Source organism: Ursus arctos, unplaced genomic scaffold (genome assembly GCF_023065955.2).
Source record: "Ursus arctos isolate Adak ecotype North America unplaced genomic scaffold, UrsArc2.0 scaffold_3, whole genome shotgun sequence".
Lineage (NCBI taxonomy): Eukaryota > Metazoa > Chordata > Mammalia > Carnivora > Ursidae > Ursus > Ursus arctos.
Window position 1 is genome coordinate 93,674,566 of NW_026622985.1, and position 19,294 is coordinate 93,693,859.

The 19,294-nt window shown below is 38.1% G+C and overlaps 1 protein-coding gene across 1 annotated transcript in view; it reads left to right on the forward strand.

The window, feature by feature from the left end:
- CNTNAP2 (contactin associated protein 2) overlaps positions 1–19,294 on the forward strand; it is a 1,356,273-nt gene that overhangs the window by 17,513 nt on the left and 1,319,466 nt on the right. The gene's annotated exons all lie outside the window — the stretch shown is intronic.

The window sequence follows — 19,294 nt, forward strand, 5'->3', positions numbered from 1 at the left end:
AGCTGATAGAAATAAACAGGGGAATGATTAAGTGCTTTTCCTCATTCATTTCATTTTCTTTTCAAAAGGACATGCTTTCTAATAAGATAGGACAATTAAACTTTTATATGCGTTTTCTTGAAAGTAAGTCCAGCAATATTTTATAATAATAAAATGGTGTTGGATTATCAATGTGGTCCTGTCTCAAGGAATATTAATAGTGTAGGAAAACTCAATTTTGCTGCCCACACCTATTAATAAATTTAAAAATGAGCAATCTGGAGAATTTTTAAATATTATTATATGCTAATTAATAAAAATCTTTTTACCTTTATTCTAGCCTAATTATACTTACGTGAGAACAATATATAATTACACGTTACTTACTATAAAGAGCGTGTTGTAATTTGTCTACATATCATCGGAATGTTGGAATGTTACATGTTAAATTAGAGTGGGAATTAAACACACATATACACACATGCTTTCACAGACTTTGGGTAAGCAGCTTTCTGGGTCTCTCTTTCCTCATAGTATGTATTTTTTTTTTTTAATTTTATTTATTTGACAGAGAGAGACACACACAGAGAGAGAGGGAACACAAGCAGGGGGAGTGGGAGAGGGAGATGCAAGCTTCCCGCTGAGCAGGGAGCCTGATACGGGGCTCAATCCCAGGACCCTGGGACCATGACCTGAGCCAAAGGCAGATGCTTAATGACTGAGCCACCCAGGTGCCCCAATTTTGGACTAAATGATTCTTAAGTTTTCTTTTCCCAGGTATAACATGTAACATGGGTATACATTTATATTTCTAGTTTTATAGAGGGGCTGCTAAATTTTCAATTTGATCATGCTCTCTAATTCCCTCCATTTGATTTTCCCAGTTAACCATGAACTGATCTGTGATTCTTGATTAAATCTAGATGGTAAAGGCTGAATCTAGATGACGAGTACAGAGTGAATGGGAAGTCAGTGAATCTCATTGGACTTGTCTCTTTACAGCCAGGGGTGAACGCAGGGTTCATGGAGCCTAACTTTCATGAATACAGGTTGGGTAAAAATTCTCTGGCCAAAGTTCATCATATGCCTTCGTCTTGGTCAAGTAGATCTGTATAAATTCCACTGTCATGTACTCAAAATAGTTGGGGGCATTGTTAGGTAATACAAGATAGTTTCTTTTCAGTAAAGACATTATGATTTCTGTAACTGTATGTTAATTAAAAAAGAAAGAAACATTATCACTAGAAAAAATAGAAGTTATGCAAAAAAGGAATAGTTATTATAGCGTAAGTACTTGGCTTAGCTGTGAATAGTACTTACATAGTCATAATGACGTAAATATGGCATGGTGATCCAAGGGGAGGTTTGATATAACTACATCAGTAAGGTGGAAGGGGTGGGGGCAGAAAGAATATGCCTGTGTATGGTGGGATGAAGTGCTGAACAAGAAAGAAACCTTCATCTTTCATAGTGGGAAGTCCACAGACACTTAAAACTGAAAAATTAGGAAATAAAAACATAAGCGTGTGATTTAATGAAAGAAATAGAGGTACATTCCAAAAGAAGCAGCTTGAAGAGATGAACATGATTGCTCTGGAAAATAGGAAACCCGGGGGCCCTGGGGTATGTGCATACGAACTTGCAATTAAAACAAAATATAGAAATTCTCCCCAAAAAGGACACATTATAAAATTTCTACTTATGTGTATTATTTTCAAAAACTTTCCAGGACACATATTGATACATCCTTCTTTAGGTCCAATCATGACTCAAGAATGAAAAATAGATCAGGGGCGCCTGGGTGGCACAGCGGTTAAGCATCTGCCTTCGGCTCAGGGCGTGATCCCGGCGTTACGGGATCGAGCCCCACATCAGGCTCTTCCGCTATGAGCCTGCTTCATCCTCTCCCACTCCCCCTGCTTGTGTTCCCTCTCTCGCTGGCTGTCTCTCTCTGTCGAATAAATAAATAAAATCTTTAAAAAAAAAAAAAGAAAAATAGATCAGGTGAAGTCTCCTGATGTATCACCTATTTGCCGTTTATTTTAAAAGCATATTATTGCTCTTTTGTGTTATTGTAAATTTTTAAATTCCATATAATTTAAAAACACGTGAGAATGATCAGTATCTGATTCAACTGCATGTTTTCCATGCTGACCTACTTATGTTGCTCCATAGAATTTAGGCGTCAGTTTTTAGACGCTCATGTACCAGAAGATACTGACACGTTACAAAGAATCATCACACAGTTATTGGAATGATCTGACTTCCAACATTCTAGACTCAACTGTATATAATTCAGACCCCAAAAATATCAAAGCGCGTAGAATCATGCTGAATTTTAACTCTTGCACATTATGAAAGCAACATAGATTCCTTAGAGGATATACAAGTAGAAATTGATCTCTCTCTAAATGTTTTAAGAGAATATTGTCTTGATACTCACACCAGTTTCACCCACGTTTATCAAGTTTCCATCTTTTAGAACATTTATTTGCCAGCTCTCCCGAATTTTTCTCAGTCATCAGTTTCCCATCTGGTTATACTTTGAAATTTATCTATAATACTGAGAAGTTGTGCGAGGGGTGGGTAGGATATAGGGGGAAATTCCATGTAGATTTGGATGTTTTGAATCTTGATGAAAATTCTTTAAAGATCTTTAAAATACAATATAAGCTTAGCAATTCATTTCTCGATATTTATGTGAGAAAAATGCCAGCTATGCCTACCTGTATTCCTGATGTTTCGTGGACATATAGATAAATTATGTGCGGGCAGATCGAGTCCAAGGCAAACTAGTACTGTAGTAATATTGGCTTTCCTGCTTCTAACCAAGACCCTAATTTTATTGTCCCTGAAGTTTAATGTCTCATATTTTCATGTTCTTTTTTCCACGCTTACCCCAGCACCCGTGAAAACTTGTATTCAAAGCCTTTCCCGGGACCTGATAAGACCTTCCAATGCTGTTTCTCCAGAATCATTTTAATTTTAGTAGGTATCAAATTCTTAAGGAAAATGGATAAAACTCTGAGACGAATAGATGTGTTAACATGTAGAGTTAAGCCTACAGTGAGCAATAAAATAAGAATGCAAGGTAAAACGTTTTTCCCCTCCAAGAGGAAAACAGGATGTCAGTTAAATGCATTTTGATGTAGCCTTTCCTTGCGATCTTCACTATCCTTGAAAATAGGAATGAAAATGTGTGTCATCTCTCTACCATTTAACTTGCACACACCTTGTCACAGCTTTTATTGAATGAGAAAGAAAATTAAATAATGTGGGTTGTTAGTTTCTTTCTTTTTTACTGAATCTTGCCACAATAGTTATGCTGACCTTGACCAAGATATCTCTACGTGACAGTTCTACTGCTGTGACATAGAGTCAAACAGTATCTCTGCAGGTCTCTTCAGAATTCTTGGGTAACAAGTGTGGCAGGTGTAGGCAGGGGTCAACAAGGAGAGGCTATTTATTCTACCCCTGTAGTTCTGGATAGAAAGAAAGACTTTTTTAGGTGATCTGTTCCTAAGAGGCACAACTTTGAGGAAACCACATACCATATTCTCAAAATTATTTTTCTTTTCCTCCCTCAAAATTTACCCTAATCATCTTAAAGTAAAGGATTATTCTCAACAACAACAAAATGCTGCAGCTCACATTAAATTTGCGTCTACGTGAGAAGAAAACAAAATTCATATTTCTCAGAGATACTGTTACCTCCACAATATCTGGAGTGTATACCCAGTTTATAGAAGGAGTAAACCCCAGAATACAATCTCCTGCAGTTTTGGGGGGTGGCATTCTCCTGGAATTGGGGGGAACTCAGCACTTCTAGGGTTTGTTGCAGTGGAAGCTGGAATTGGGGTTTGTGTCCATAAACCCCACAAGCTCTCATCCTAAGAGAGGAATCAGGAGACATGTTTAATCATTCAACAAACACATATCTAGCCTTGGTGTTGTGTCAGGGATTTTGCTGGGCATGAATGAGAATCTCTCATTCTCAGAGATGAATGAGACACAGTCCAGGATGTCTGCAATCTACATGAAATTATATTTCGAACAAGGGCCGACTGAAAAGTGTATGTGTGAATATATGTGCTCTCTTAAATCCAGGAAAAATATTTTCCACATGACCAATTGTGCCACCAAAAAATAAATTGTTATTGGTGTACAGTGGCATTTGAAGATATTAGAAAACTCAAATCAAAAAGGGAACATTGCTCTGCCATGAATACATGATGTTCATACGTCTCTGCAAATTGCTGTGTCACCTCCAGGGTAACTTGTCAAGTGCATTTTCATATTATATTTCAAATAACACTAACCAATAAGTGGAACTTAGAAAAATGCATAAACGTGCATATTCTTATGTTCTGAACAATAAGAAATATGGAATGTCAAGCAATGAACTAATAGCAAACACATAATTCAAGTCTTTTTAGGTTAGCTTGTGACATAGAGGCAGAAAGTGCATCAAGGAAATGTAACAGTGTACAGAGCGGGTCTGCCAACTGATTTATTGAGGCATTCAAATAACACAGTGCTGTTTATAGGTGCCTCTGTTACAGATATTCCTGCAGTTACTACAGAAGAAATTCTTAGTTCTGTGGGGTCTCCAGTGCAGATAGGCTGCTTTGGTTCCATAACAGGTTTAGTTGCCTTATGGTGGTGCATTTCTAACAATAGAATATATACGTAGTAAAGCTAAAAATGATTATGAATGTGAATAGAAATTAGACAGCGAGTGGGATTCTCTAGACATCACTGATTGATGTGTACTTTTTTCCACATTAAACGTCAATTTGGAATTCTCGAATCTTAAGTGGATTTTCTATGAAAAAAATAGGTGAAAAGAATATTGTGATCTAATCCATTGGTTTAGACAAAGGCATGAGAGAAATAATGAAATCTTTTCAACTACAAAAAAAAACCCTAATTGTATATTTTTGTATACCTGATAATGCTTCATGTTTTAGGATGAACTCAGCATAAGAAATCTGAAAAATATCCAATAGTTAACTCTGGTTTTATTTTTTAAATTATATTAGAAAGAAGCTAATATTTGTCAAGTCTTTTCAGTTTAAAAAGCATTTTATTTTACATCATTTCATGGAACTCTCCATTAACATAGACATATGCTTGACAATATAATCTTCCAGGCAGTATTAATTATTCTCCCCCTGGGGGGCCCATATCACTTTCTTTTGAGCATTAGATCTCTATTTCAACACTTACTTACTGTATGGTAGGTATCTGTTCTTGTTATAGACCTTTCTGGACTCTAAAATCCCATCCAGCAAGAGATATTTATTATCTGCCCCACTCCCTCACTTCCCAAACCTCATCGGTATATATAACCCACCTACTGAGGCTCAGTAAAACTTTATTAACTTTTATGTAATTACTATTTTACCAAAGCTAAACTGGAAGTTGTAAAGTGTGAAAAGCTGCATCCAAGAATATGTAAGTCTGAGAGGTAGACCAGATTCAGCTCTAGGGGAACTAACCCTGAATGCCAAGTGTGTGCATCTTTCCCTATTCTTGGCATATTTGAATTCTAAAGCTACATTTTAAAAATGAGAACAGAAATATTTTTTTTTAAGATTTTTATTTATTTATTTGACAGAGATAGAGATAGCCAGCGAGAGAGGGAACACAAGCAGGGGGAGTGGGAGAGGAAGAAGCAGGCTCATAGCAGAGGGGCCTGATGTGGGGCTCGATCCCATAACGCCAGGATCATGCCCTGAGCTGAAGGCAGACGCTTAACCGCTGTGCCACCCAGGCGCCCCGAAAACAGAAATATTTTTAAATATCACTAACCATGTGTTACATAGATATTATTTTATTTACAAATGTTTATGTAAAAACACTGTATAGTATTTATAGAACAAATGTTTAGTCTAGTTTAAAAATATTAATTTTACAGAACTGCTTCCTAAATATAGGTCACAGGGCATTGGCTTCCGGTCACTTCAGATCTACCCCACCGTTCATCTACTCTGTGTAACAACGTGATCGAATAAAGTAATCCTAAAGCAAAATTCCTTTTGAGGCTAGGTAATAGAAAGTTCCTCAGTGTGAGCATTTCAGTCAGTAATTCAGATCCCTCTGAATCTATATTTCTCATGAAAAAGAACATTGTGGTGATAAAACAAGACAATGAACCACATGTGCTGTGAAGATAGAAGTAAATGGATGTCAGTTTCTTGAGAATCTGGATATGTTCAAATGAGCAGAACTGGCAGCGTGTCCTGGGCTTTACTGACAAAGGAATGCTGTGTCATTATTGTTACTTATGACGATTCATCTGGGTCACCATAAGTGCTTCCAGCCTGAAGAGAGAGGGAAAGGCACAAACTAATTTTCTGTCCGTGCTTTGCTATAGATTTATACCAGCATTCACGATCTCTTTGGTAATTTTCTTGAAATGTATTTGATTTCTTTATATAATAATCTCTATATGTAACCTGTTTGATACTAAGCGACAGGATGGCTTTTTAAAATTTTGTACTGTCGTGAGCATCGTATGGCATTATAGAATCCAAGAATGTAGACCCCAAAAGGGACTGTGAGGATTTTATGTCCAATACTCCTACTTCACAGACGGAGAAACTGAGATTCAACATGAATATGTGGTTCGCTCAGGAGAGGTGAGGAATGAATAGAGATTGGAACTGGAGTTTTCTAAATCAGATTTGGAGGCCAGCTTCTATAAAAATGTAGGTGTGTTGGGAAAACAATGCGATTGTTTCCAAAAGACTGCAGCCAACCTCTATCATGATGGTCATGAATATATATGTCTCATTTATTTTTCACTGCTATGGCTCTGTTTCTTATTTCAAAATGTAAAACCAAGAACTTTCTCCATCTCTCCATAGCTCTGTGAACTCCAGCAATGCAGAATTCTGTGGCTCTGTCTCCCTCTCCCATTTATTTCTGATTACATTGTTTTCTTGAGATGCATTTTCTTTTCCCATCTGGAATTCATTCTCTGGGAATCTCCCTCTCTAAGGAAGCTTAAAAAACAAAGAGTGTTATTTTCTGTAACTTTTCCTGCACTTTTACACTGTAATTTCTCTGTTCAGAAACCTTTAATTGTTCCCAATTCCCTTCTGTAGGAGATTGAAAATTATCTGCTTAGTTTTCAAGTCTCAACACACTGCTACTTTCAATCCCTATTTCTTACTGCTTGCCGAAACACACCTGGCTTATTAATCAAGCACACTTTTTTTAACCTCTAATTAGTCTCATTTCTGTGCCTTTCCTTGGTTATGGTCTCTCTTTCCTCCTTTCTTTGGAGGGCATAAGATTTCCTCCTAACTGTTGAAAATTCTTGAGATTGTAGAATTTCTCTTCTCATGCCCACCAGGCTGCATAAAAAGCCAGAGGCAGGAGGAAGCTCTCTCAAGACAGGTTCTCAGCAGTCTGGCTGAGGTGTTGATCTCCTGTGTTCTGGTCCCTGGCTGCTTGCTTTTTGATCCTTCCTTTAGGACCTGAGTTTTCTCTACTGAATTATTTCTGGTCCTTACTCATCTAAGACCTGAGTTCCATTTTAGTCCCTGTCTGCTTATCTCAAAAACCTTCTGCTGGAGGTATTCCTACTGAAATAGCACTACCCGTTGCCCTTCATTACCGGGAATAGTGGCAACAAAAGATCCAGGGAATCTTCCTTCCTGATCTTCTTTCCGTCTAAAATGAGTGCAGGGACACCTGGGTGGCTCAGTCGGTTAAGCGTCTGCCTTTGGCTCAGGTCCTGGGACCGAGCCCCGCATCGGGCTTTCTTTCCCTCTGCACTCTCCCACTCTCTCAAGTAAATAAATAAAATAAAATAAAAAATAAGAAAATAAAGTGAGTGCACGTGTACATGTATTTGAAAAGAGTTATTTTGTTTCTATCCTCATTTAGTTTGGTGTGGTTTTTGCCTTTTCATAGAATCCTTCTGAAACAACGATTTTGTTTAGAATTTAAATGTTATCCAAAAATATATATCAAAGCAAGAAACTTTCCTTGGATTAGAATATGTTCCTAGAAATCAGCACAATACGCTTTTGCCTTTAGATTTGCCCCACGTTTCCAGGACATTTCCTTCATGGTGGAGTACAGAGCTCTCATTCAGGGGGCCAGCTCTGAGAGGAAGGGTCAGCAGTAACATAAAAAAAATTTTCTTCCTTTTTTTCTTATTTAAAATTATTTTATTTTTTCATTGCAATAAGTGTACTCTTTAATCCCCATCCCCTATTTCACCCATCCCCCCCACTTCCCCTCTGGTAACCACCACTTTGTTGTCTAGTATTTCTTCCTGAAATAGGAAAGTTTGCATGTGCTTAAAGCCAGGGGAATTAGAAAGAAGATTAAAAAAAAATATATTATAAGGAGGAAAAAAAAAAAAAAGATGGAGCAAGGTCCCCCAGAAATTGGAGATGGTTAGGCATTAGCACACAGAGATCTTCCTTTTCCAGTTTACCATTATAATAAAAGGTACCCAGTTAACAGAACACCATTAGTGGAGCTATGCATGCTAGAGAGATCTCATTCAGTAGCAAAGTGTGACAGCGAAAGAGACAGAGTTTTGCAATTTAATATATAGATGGAAAAAGCAGCACTGGGTAGTTTTGTCTTAAAGAAGGCAAACGTCTTACTTTACAGGGGCCACATTCTTAACTTTCTGTGTCTTAGTAAAGTGACTTTCTTATTTCAACAAATTACTTAGAGAACCTGTGACTGGTAATTTTAGTTAAAAGTGTGAAATCAATTGAGCGTGAAGATATTAATCTTGGCATATGCTTTTAAATTCAGTCAAACATCCTGTTTTAATAAACGAGTACAGCAAATGGGTTCAATACCATATTTTAAAATCTCAACAAATGACTTTCACACTCCACTGTCACCTACGTAAGAAATCTCAGTCATTTTTGCCTCTCTTCTGTCTAGTATCTCACACATCCTTTTGAAAAACACATTTGGCCATCTTCCAAAGCATCTTTTGTACCTTTTCCCTCTTATAAACCCACTGCACTGGCTTTGTTCACCTCTGTACAACTTCTAACTTACACTGCTGTGATACTCTCATTGTTTACAGAACACACCTCCAACGACAACTTCACCCAGCTGCCAAAGGTTTTTTGTTTTTGGTTTTTTTCCTAAAATACAGATATGATTATATTGCAGCACTACTCTAATAAGCAAACCATTTCAGTGGTTTCTCAAGGCCTACAGAATATAATCCACATTGATAGCGTGGTATTCATTAGCCTGCGAAGTTTGGGATATCAGATTTCTAGATTCTAATGGGCATCCAATAAACACTTATTGAAAGAATAATTGAGGGGTGCCTGAGTGGCTCAGTAGGTTAGCATTTGCTTTGGCTCTGGTCATGATCCCAGGGTCCTGGGATTGAGCCCCAAGTCAGGCTCTCTGCTTAGCAGGGAGCTTGCTTCTGCCTTTCCCTCTGCCTGCTGCTCCCCCGGCTTGTGCTCGCTCTCTCTCTCTCTCTCTCTCTCTGTCAAATAAATAAATAAATAAAATCTTTTTTTAAAAGAATAATTCAGAACACGCAAAACAGAAATGACCAAATAAGATGTTTTTAACACAATCTGGCCTTAACCTCCCTATTCAGATAACCCCTCTGTAAATTCAGTGATTGCTGCCCTCTGTACCCATCCACTGTTCGTTCATTATGGGCACCAGTCGCTGCCAGTGCGGTGGGTGTACAGAAGTGAAGAAAACAATCTTGGGCTCCACCCTAATGGGGAGAACAAGTCATGGCGGAGTCACACATTAAACAAGTAAATGTACAATTACTCTTCATCTTTTTTTTTTTTTTTAAGATTTTATTTATTTATTTGACAGAGATAGAGACAGCCAGCGAGAGAGGGAACACAAGCAGGGGGAGTGGGAGAGGAAGAAGCAGGCTCATAACGGAGGAGCCTGATGTGGGGCTCAATCCCGTAATGCCGGGATTATGCCCTGAGCCGAAGGCAGACGCTTAACCGCTGTGCCACCCAGGCGCCCCCAATTACTCTTCATCTTAGAGTAAAGGGAGTGGGTTGGTTCTCTTTGGAAGAAGGGAAGTAGGCTGAATTTAGCATAGGGTGTGGTAGAGTCAGAGGTCTCTTCTGGCATTTCGTTTAAGACCTCATAAATTATCCAAGAGGAAATTGGGAGAACAAGTTAGGCGACTACAAGTTGTTCTTTTGTTTTGTTTCCAAGGATGCTGTTTCCTTCTTGAAGACACCAAAAAGACTTAGCCTTTTTGTGGTACTGATCCTATTGCCTGGAATGCTCTTCTCTTCCATTTTAAATTTCAAATAGTCAATTTTTTCTTATCCTCCTATATTTTTTTAAATATTAAAATTTCAAAATGTCCTTACCCCTTAAAAACACCTGCACATGAATGTTCACAACAGCTTTATGTGTATTGTTAAAACTTGTAAGCAATCAAGGTTTCCTTCAGTAGGCACATGGATAAGAAACTGGCATACATCGAGACAATGGGATGTTGTTTAACACCAGAAAGGTATGAGCCATCAAACCATGAAAAGACATAGGAACCTTAAATGCAGATTACTAAGTGAAAGAAGCCAATATGAAAAGACTATGTGTTATAGGATTCCGAGTATAAGACACTGTGGGAAAAAAAACAAAACTGTGAATATAGTAAAAAAGATCTGGGGTGGTCAGGGTGAGGGTGGGGATGTGAACAGGCAAAGCACAGAGGACTTTCAGGGCAGTGAAAATACCCTTTGTTGATGGACACATGTCATTATACTTTCTCCAAACCCTTAGAATGTATAACAACAAGAGTGAATCCTCAAGTAAACTATGGACTTTGGGTGATTATGAAGTGTTAACATAGGTTCGTTGTGGTTAAAAACAACAACAATGACAAAAAAATCACATTCTGGAGAGGCAGCTGTGTATGTGTAGGAGGACAGAATGTATGGCACATCCCTGACCCTTCCTCTCAATTTTACTCTAAATCTAAAATTGCTCTAAAAAATATCTTAAAAAGAAAAACAACACCATTTACATTAAATTTGCACTTCCTTCATAATGAATTTAGTAAAATATCACATTTTCTGCTGTCAAGGGCTTCCAATCTTTGAATGTCACTAAAGCCCAATGGCTTACAATCCCCTACAAGGCCCTAGACACCCAGCCCTCCCCCCTTCCACTCTGCGCCTTCCTGACCTCTTCCACTCTGTTTACTCCGTGCTCCTCCTGCTTCATCCACCCAGGGCTGGCTCCCTGAGGTCTTTGCACGTGCTTAGCCTGCCCCTGTTTCTGGGCTTCCTCACTTGGTTTCTTGACCCGGAACTACCATTCCACAGATAGCAGATAATACAATATGGCTTGTTCCCTCTTCTCCATGACTTTTCTGCTAAAAATGATCTTATTAATGAGGTCTTCTTGGACTTCTAATGTAAAGGGCACTCATGCCCACCCAGCACCCAACAGGTGCCTTGTCTTCCTTCCCTGCTCTATTTCCCCCATAATAATTATCACTAGCTTACATACCATGAATTTTTAAATTTATTATTTATTAAATATAAAACTCTGTGTTGCTTCCTGTTGTATCCCTACTGTGGGCACTCAAATAATTGTTAGATGAACAAATGAAGCATATCTTCTTTGCACTCATCATCACTGGGCAGTTATCCTTACTACTATTCATTTTTCATATATTATTATAATATCAGTGCACATTAATTAAAGAACATTTCAAAAAAGTAGGAAACATAGAGGAAAATAAAACTTAAAATTATCAATAACCAATGTGACATCATGGTTAACATTTTGGCTTATATATTCTTTTAGCCATTTATTCATCTATAAAGATAGACTTCATAAATTTAGTATTATATTACAAATGCCATTTCATAGCCTACGTTTCTTTAACTGAATCTACCATAGTGTTTGTCACTTAGTTTATTTATTTATTTATTTATTTATTTATTTTTTTAGATTTTATTTTATTTATTCGACAGAGATAGAGACAGCCAGCGAGAGAGGGAACACAAGCAGGGGGAGTGGGAGAGGAAGAAGCAGGCTCCCAGCAGAGGAGCCTGATGTGGGGCTCGATCCCAGAACGCTGGGATCACGCCCTGAGCCGAAGGCAGACGCTTAACGACTGCGCCACCCAGGCGCCCCTGTCACTTAGTTTAAACTTCTTCTTCAGCTTCGCCTGGCTCTCTGGTGCTCCACTGTTTACTTCGTACCAGTTGAGTGCATGATCTAATCTGAAGTGACTTGAGCCAGGAACACTGGAGAATGTTTATGTATAGTGCTTTAGTCAATTATTTAAAAGTAGAAGTGGTTAAGTAGTCTAGGAGATAGACTCGGTTGTCAATAAGCACATCGCATCTTATTGTTAAAACACTGTCTTTTATTATCCAGTTAATGAAACGAAAGAGTCAAAAAATGAGACACTTGCCAGTGGACCAACAAATCGCAATCCAAAGAGCCTCATCCATAGGAAGATTGTCAATGAAAGCTTTAAGAGTGCTCAAGTTCATTTAGTCATGTTGCAATTGACCTTGACACTGTTCAATATTGTCAGTTTATTAAAAGCGTAAGGTAGCTCTGCCTTCTTATGAGACGGTAGAACTTGAGTTAAAAAAAGAAAGGCCACTGTAACCATTGTTTTAGAGATGACAACCTCCGCCTGGTTCTAGGGCAAATGGTTGATTCTATTTTTAAATACCATTTCAGTTTTTTGCATGAAGTAGCATACATTAAATTTTCAAAAACTTCTCTAGACTACACAAAGGGTAAAATTTGATTTTTGTTGTTTTGTGTGATAGGACTTACTTCTATAAAATCAGAAGATCAATTCAGAGGAGACAAAAATTTAAGTTATTTTTTAAAAAGCCTCACAAATCTATTTTTTTCTAGTATATAACAGTTCAGGAGATAATTTGAAATGGATTCATCTGTTATACCATCTGTCAGAAATATGCTGCAGCTGTTAAATGTCCAGCAAAATTTGAACTACAAGTCTCAAAGTAATTCGCCCTTGGTACATGCAGACCAGACAATTTCCAATATGATTTACAACGATTCTTGCAAACGTGACCGATGTTCTAGCTTTACTACTTTAAAATTTTTTTCTGAGCACGGCTATTGGACCTACAAGAGGGAAGAGGAAATAAATTTGATCTAATTTGATTGAATTTATTCCTGTCATAAGTTATCATGCTGATTGTGTTCAATATTTGTCAAAGTTTTGAAGAATACCCACTATGTGCTCTGTATTCAACACATGGAAAATGTAAGCAAGTCCCCTTCCTTTCAGAAGAGACCAGCATGTAGCAAGGAGATCAAAATATAAACAAATACTCATCGCAATAGCTTTTCAATGATACAGGATGAGAGTGTTATGTTAGAAATACCAAGAGTCTTCCGGTTCTTTGAAAACAAAACAGGATCAGGAAAATAATGACTGTCATTTCCAGTGAAAAGAAAGACAATATGATTTAAGCAAAGACATATAAAATAAGAGATGAGTTAGAGTCAATGGTGTTTTTGCCCAAAGGAAAAGCGAATATTTTTCTAGTATACTCCTATGACACTGATTTTTAAACTGCTTAATTTCTATTGCTATGATTTGAGAATCATAGGACAACTGATTCAAAACTGGGAAAGAACTTTTGAAATAATGGAAAAACTGAGGAGACTGTGGGTAAGATAAAATTAAATTAAGTCCTTCAGATTCATGGCTTAGAGAGAAAATCTAGTTCTTTTGTCTGTGCAGAACGTGTTCTCTCTCCTGTGCTAGTATTAGGGAAACCTCAACCTCAGAATATCTCTGAAAGTCGCAGCTGTCCCAAGAAAAATATGTAGTAGATGGTAAGTTAAAAAACAGTCGACCTCAACTATGTAAACAAAATTTTACAAAAAAAAAAAAAAATACTGAAAGAGAACGTTGTATTTTTATTACCCATACTTTCCATATGTTTTTAAAGAAGTAACTCAATATTTGAATATTACATAATATAAATTGTTAAAGTTAAACAAAGTTTAGCCCCCAGATATGATAACACCCTTTCTATAAAGAGAAGTAATCGGGGTATGAGATTTCCACAGATGACATATGGAAGGATCTAAGTTTGTTTTTGGTTTTTAACAGAATGCTAAAGTTAGCAAGATTCCGAGGTGAAAAATATAGCGCCTATTCAAGTAATGCACGCTGATGAGAGACAAAGCACCATGCTTCCAAGTGCATCAAAACAAAATAGTTCTGTAATCAGCTGCCCAAATTTATGGGAAATAAAAATAGTGTGTCTGCCACAGCTGTAAAGAAACATTGTAAGGTTATTGTTCCTGCTGTGCCTTTCCTCCCTCCCTCCCTTCCTTCCTTCCTCTCTGTCTTTCTTTTCTTCTTTCTCCCTTTCTTTCTTTATTGAAGAGGAAATGAGAAAAAGCAATCACAATCTTGGGAATAAAGTGTCTGACCTCTGGAGATGCTAGATCCCATCCAAGTCTTCCCTTGGTCAGAGTGAGGCAAGTGATGCCGCTTCCTGAAGACCCGAAGGGGCTAGACGGACCTTGGTGATGACTCAAGAAACACCTGAATCAAGACGTCAGTCTCCTTTTCCCGCAAATCCTGAAACTGTCCATTAGGCTAGATGAGAAACAATGCTTTTTTGTTCAGGGCATTTCCCCACTGTCTTTGAAGCAATGTCTGGGAAGTCAGGCAAATGGGACCAGGGGATAACATAGTGAGCAGTGGGTTGGACACAATAACCTTTAGGAGGATTCACAGGTAGTGGCATACTCAGGCAGGTGAATAAAATAATTGGCAACAGTCAGGCATGCGGGTGAGCAGACAGAGCATAAGGAAATTTAGGAGCAGGAAGCAAGATGCAGTCCTGGAGCCCTGAGATGGGACTCGGGGCCCGGAAATGAAGACTGCAGAGAGACAGAACATCTCTGGGTGGAACTGAGATATGACGGCGTGGCCAGTGAGGGTAAAAATCACAATGACCCAACTTGTAATTCAATGTAGTTTGGCCATCAGGAGCAAGGCAGGAGCCTATTGATTGGAAAGAGAGGAGGTCAGAGGGAGCTCTGGCCTCTTAAATTTGTCCTAACTATGGAGAGGAGGGGTCATAAAACCTGAGGCAGGGTCAACGTGCAGGTAGAGGGAAGGTAGCTCCGGCTTCAAAAGTTAGGAATTGAAGGCACAGGACATAAAGAGACCTGAGAATGTGCCTTTCACAGTGGCTTTTCTAGTAAAGCATGAATGAGGATGTTGCTAGAATTGCTGTCCTGAGAGCACTGACTCATTCTGGAGTCCTTTGTTCTTGTTTCCTGTGTATCAGGCTTAGGTTTCCAAATGTGTGATGGAAAACATATATTTAAAAGACAGTATGCGGTGAAAATTCTCTAACATTAGTATTGTTATTATTATTAAAGATTTTATTTATTTATTTGACAGACAGATAGAGACAGCCACTGAGAGAGGGAACACAGGCAGGGGAAGTGGGAGAGGAAGAAGCAGGCTCCCAGCGGAGGAGCCTGATGTGTGGCTTGATCCCAGGACTGTGGGATCATGCCCTGAGCTGAAGGCAGATGCTTAAGGACTGAGCCACCCAGGCGCCCCTCCAACATTATTTTTAATCAGAGATATGTTTGAATGCCATCTTTAATGTTAATTGCAGGCATTTTAAAGTTCTTTGACCTTGTAAATTCCTGCCCGTATCCCTTTGCCGACAGAGACCCCTCTCAGCCAGCTTGTCGTAGGTCCCTCTCAGCCAGGTTGTCTTAGGTGAAGGGCAACAGCGGTGTCATCCTTATTTGTCAATAATCTTCTCTGTTCCAGCTTGAATTAGTACAGAATTCTTACAGTTAGTCTGACTTCCTGATTGATTGAAATTGTGTGAAAATAAAACTCAAGGCCCATCTGCTTCTTTAGTTTTCATCCAAGATTCCCTGGAAGGGAAGTACACTGGAGACCAAATATTTGCGTAGTTGTGTGGCCGTAGTCTTGGAAGACATATCACTATGGGAAAATACAATCCTGAATTATTTCAAATGTTAGCAGTCTCTGTCTCTGTCTCTGTCTCTCTCTCTCTCTCACTTTTCTATCTCTCTCTCTCTCTGTCTCTACACCTCCTCCTTGTCCTTCTCCTCCTCTATAAAAATTCTTACTCCAGGAGTTTGCCTGGTTTACTAATATTTAATGTCTGCAGAATATTGACACATGTTCTAACACAACAAGCAAGCTGACTCTTTGGAATATATAATGCATAATAACCATTATTACAGTTGGAAATAAAAATGGCTAGTTCATCACAGGAGTCAGCATGCAATACGTACGTGCACAGCATGCTGCTACAACCACGTTGGGAAATCTGATACCCATTGTGGCCTCTGTAATTTTGCTTGAGTGAGCTGTTCCCTCTTTCTAGAATGTTGTTAGCCCTCTTTCCACCTGTCTATATTCCCTCAATTCTTAGGGTCATGTTCATTATTTATGTGTTACCTATTACCATAAGTGATGATTATTCATTCTTCTTTGTGGATACCTGGAATATTTGTCATATTAGAGCAGAGGTTGGAAAATTTTTTTCTGTAAAATGTCAGATAGCAAATATTTTAGCTTTAGAGCTTATATGGTCTCTTTTTGTGACATTCTGCTGTGTATTTGAAAGCAGCCATAGATAATACATAAATGAGGGAGCATGGCTGAGTTCCAATAAAACTTTATTTACAAAAGCAAGCTGGGGGCCACATTTTGGCCTGTAGGGCATAGTGCGTTGGCTCCTGTACTTGACAATGCTTGGAGTTTTTAGAGCTTGAGAGAAGGTTAGCTAATGTGCTCCTATTATGAGTGAGTCATCTGTAGAAAGTGGGTTAAGTTACATACTCAAAAGTCACACATTTATGTTGGAGCCAGTAGTAACTAGCAACTCAATAAACAACAGCCCTGCATTTTAAATGTATCTATTATTTTCAGTATTTGATTTTATTTTGTTCAGCACTGAATTACAAACTGTTTGATATTATCCTCTTATTTCATGTCTAATTACTTTATGTGGGTCTATATATTATTGGACTCATGGGGAAAATGGGTTATTTTTTTAATTGCCCGAAGTAGCTAGAACAGTGCAAGGCACAGAGTAAGATCTCAATAAACATTTTGATTAAAGTCTTCCAGGAGAACATACAGTACATGTAGCATTTTTTTCTTACTTAAATATGTGGTTATGGATTATGTATCTCAATTTAGAAGGATGTAATATAGCCAATGTTTAATTCTGCTAATAATTTTGTGGCCACTTAAAAAAAAACACACACACAAAATTTCTTATATGCTCTTAGCTTACCTGATCCCAATTTTATTATAATTTTGTTATTCTGATTTATATGATTTCTTAACAAAAAATTTAAAATTCAGTCTGACGATGATCAATTGGTTGTGGAAGTACAACATGATTAGATATAATAAGGATAAACTATGTTTAGGTTTTATACATGCTATATTTAAGTTCTAAATTTAAACTAGCTAATGGATCATTTAATCAATTATTCATCAACTTCATTTTAATTACTTTCAATGTAACACTATATATGCATTGAATGTTCAGTTTTGGAAAATGAGTCACTCATTGTCAGGCATAAGCTTGCCCTATTGAGAAGGTTTATAGACTAGAAAATGCTTCTGCCTGCATGATCTTATTGATTTCTAACAGAGCTCACCTCATTTCCTTCAGATAACTATTCAGATGTCCCCTAATGCAAGAGACTTTCCTTGACAAAGCAGCAAAAATAGCCATTCTCTATCTCTACCTTATCCTCCAAACAGCAGCCCCTTCTTTCATATTTAATGTGTCTGTAGTATTTTTCACCGTATCATACTATAAATTCACTATTTTGCTTTTACCTCTTTGCTTTTGTTTTAGTTAGTTTTTAGTTCCCACTAAAACATAGATTCCACGACAGGAATGTTGTCAGTATCATCTGCATTCGCGAATGCACGTTAGCACATTCCTAATAAAATGGGAAATTTGGAACTAATGATCACTCCAAGTAAATGCAGAACTTTCGTCAAAAGGTTATTAAAAAGTTAGATTTAGAAGAGTCAGCACTTAAGAAATCAAGATTTTATATTTGTGTTCAGTGGCAGCTAACTTGAATAGTAAAGATTTTTAACAATTAAGACAAAATCCTTCACTGTAGATTCTCACTTCATGAATTGATCCCTTAAAAATAAATTTTATGTTCATCTTTTCATCCTTTTACATTTAGCTTTCTGGGAAATATATTCATATGCAGATGCCATATTTCCCAGAGGTACTTGCTGTATAACTAAGAAAAATAAGAACTCTAACTATATTTAACGAGGATGGATATGTTCATTTTTAACTTCGGATTTGTACACACTTGAGTGGTGAGATAATGAATAATAATTCATTTCCCCAGTATCACTGGGGACTTTACTTGAGTGACTTTTCAAGAAAACTAGTTCATTCCTTCTGTTGCTTAATTTTTCTTCCATTTATAAATATCTGAGGTAGAAAGCATTCTCGAACATGTAGTGTAACTCTGTCTTACTCAACAGTACTGAGCATGTGTAAACATTTGTGGAGGACTGAAGACCTCCTCTCTAACAATTAGGTGGTGTGCCATCTTGTAGTTCGGCAGTGTGTTTTGGGACTGTGCAACTGTCAGGTTTCATTCGTTCTTTTTCTCATTCACTCATTCATTCATTCTATGAATGTTTTTAGAGTGTGTGCCAAGTGCTGGGTATGGTTCCCATCACTAGAGAGTAAGCATTAAGCAAACTATCAAAAACTTGATTCTCATAGAGCATCCATTCTAGTGGGAGAGAAAGGAAACCAAACAAATGAGTAAAAACATACATGCCAGGGGTCTCTGAGTGCTATGAGGGAAAAGAAAACAGAAGTGGGGACTGAGAGTGATAGTAGTATCGTGCTCGTTTAGCTGGGTGGACTGGAGAAGCCTATCTGCCCCAGTGAAGGTGACTTTGAGCAGAGACCAGAGGGAAGAGCCTTGAGGTAGCTGGAAGAGTAATCTCGAAGGCCAAGGCAGGAATTGGCTGATGTTGCAGTAAGAGGAAGAGGGCTCTAGTGGTGGACAACAATGGACAAGGATGCTGGAGAGAGATACTACCAGTCCGGTGGCCACCGTGGGCCATTGGAGTGCCACAGACTTTATTCTGAGTGATTGAGAGCAGGAGCCAGTGGATATTGTGAGCATAGGAGCCCCCTGCCCACTTATATTTGTAAGCATCCCTTAGGCTGATGTGGGCAGAACGATAGAAAAGCAAGGGAGGAAGGAGGAAGACTATTCAGTC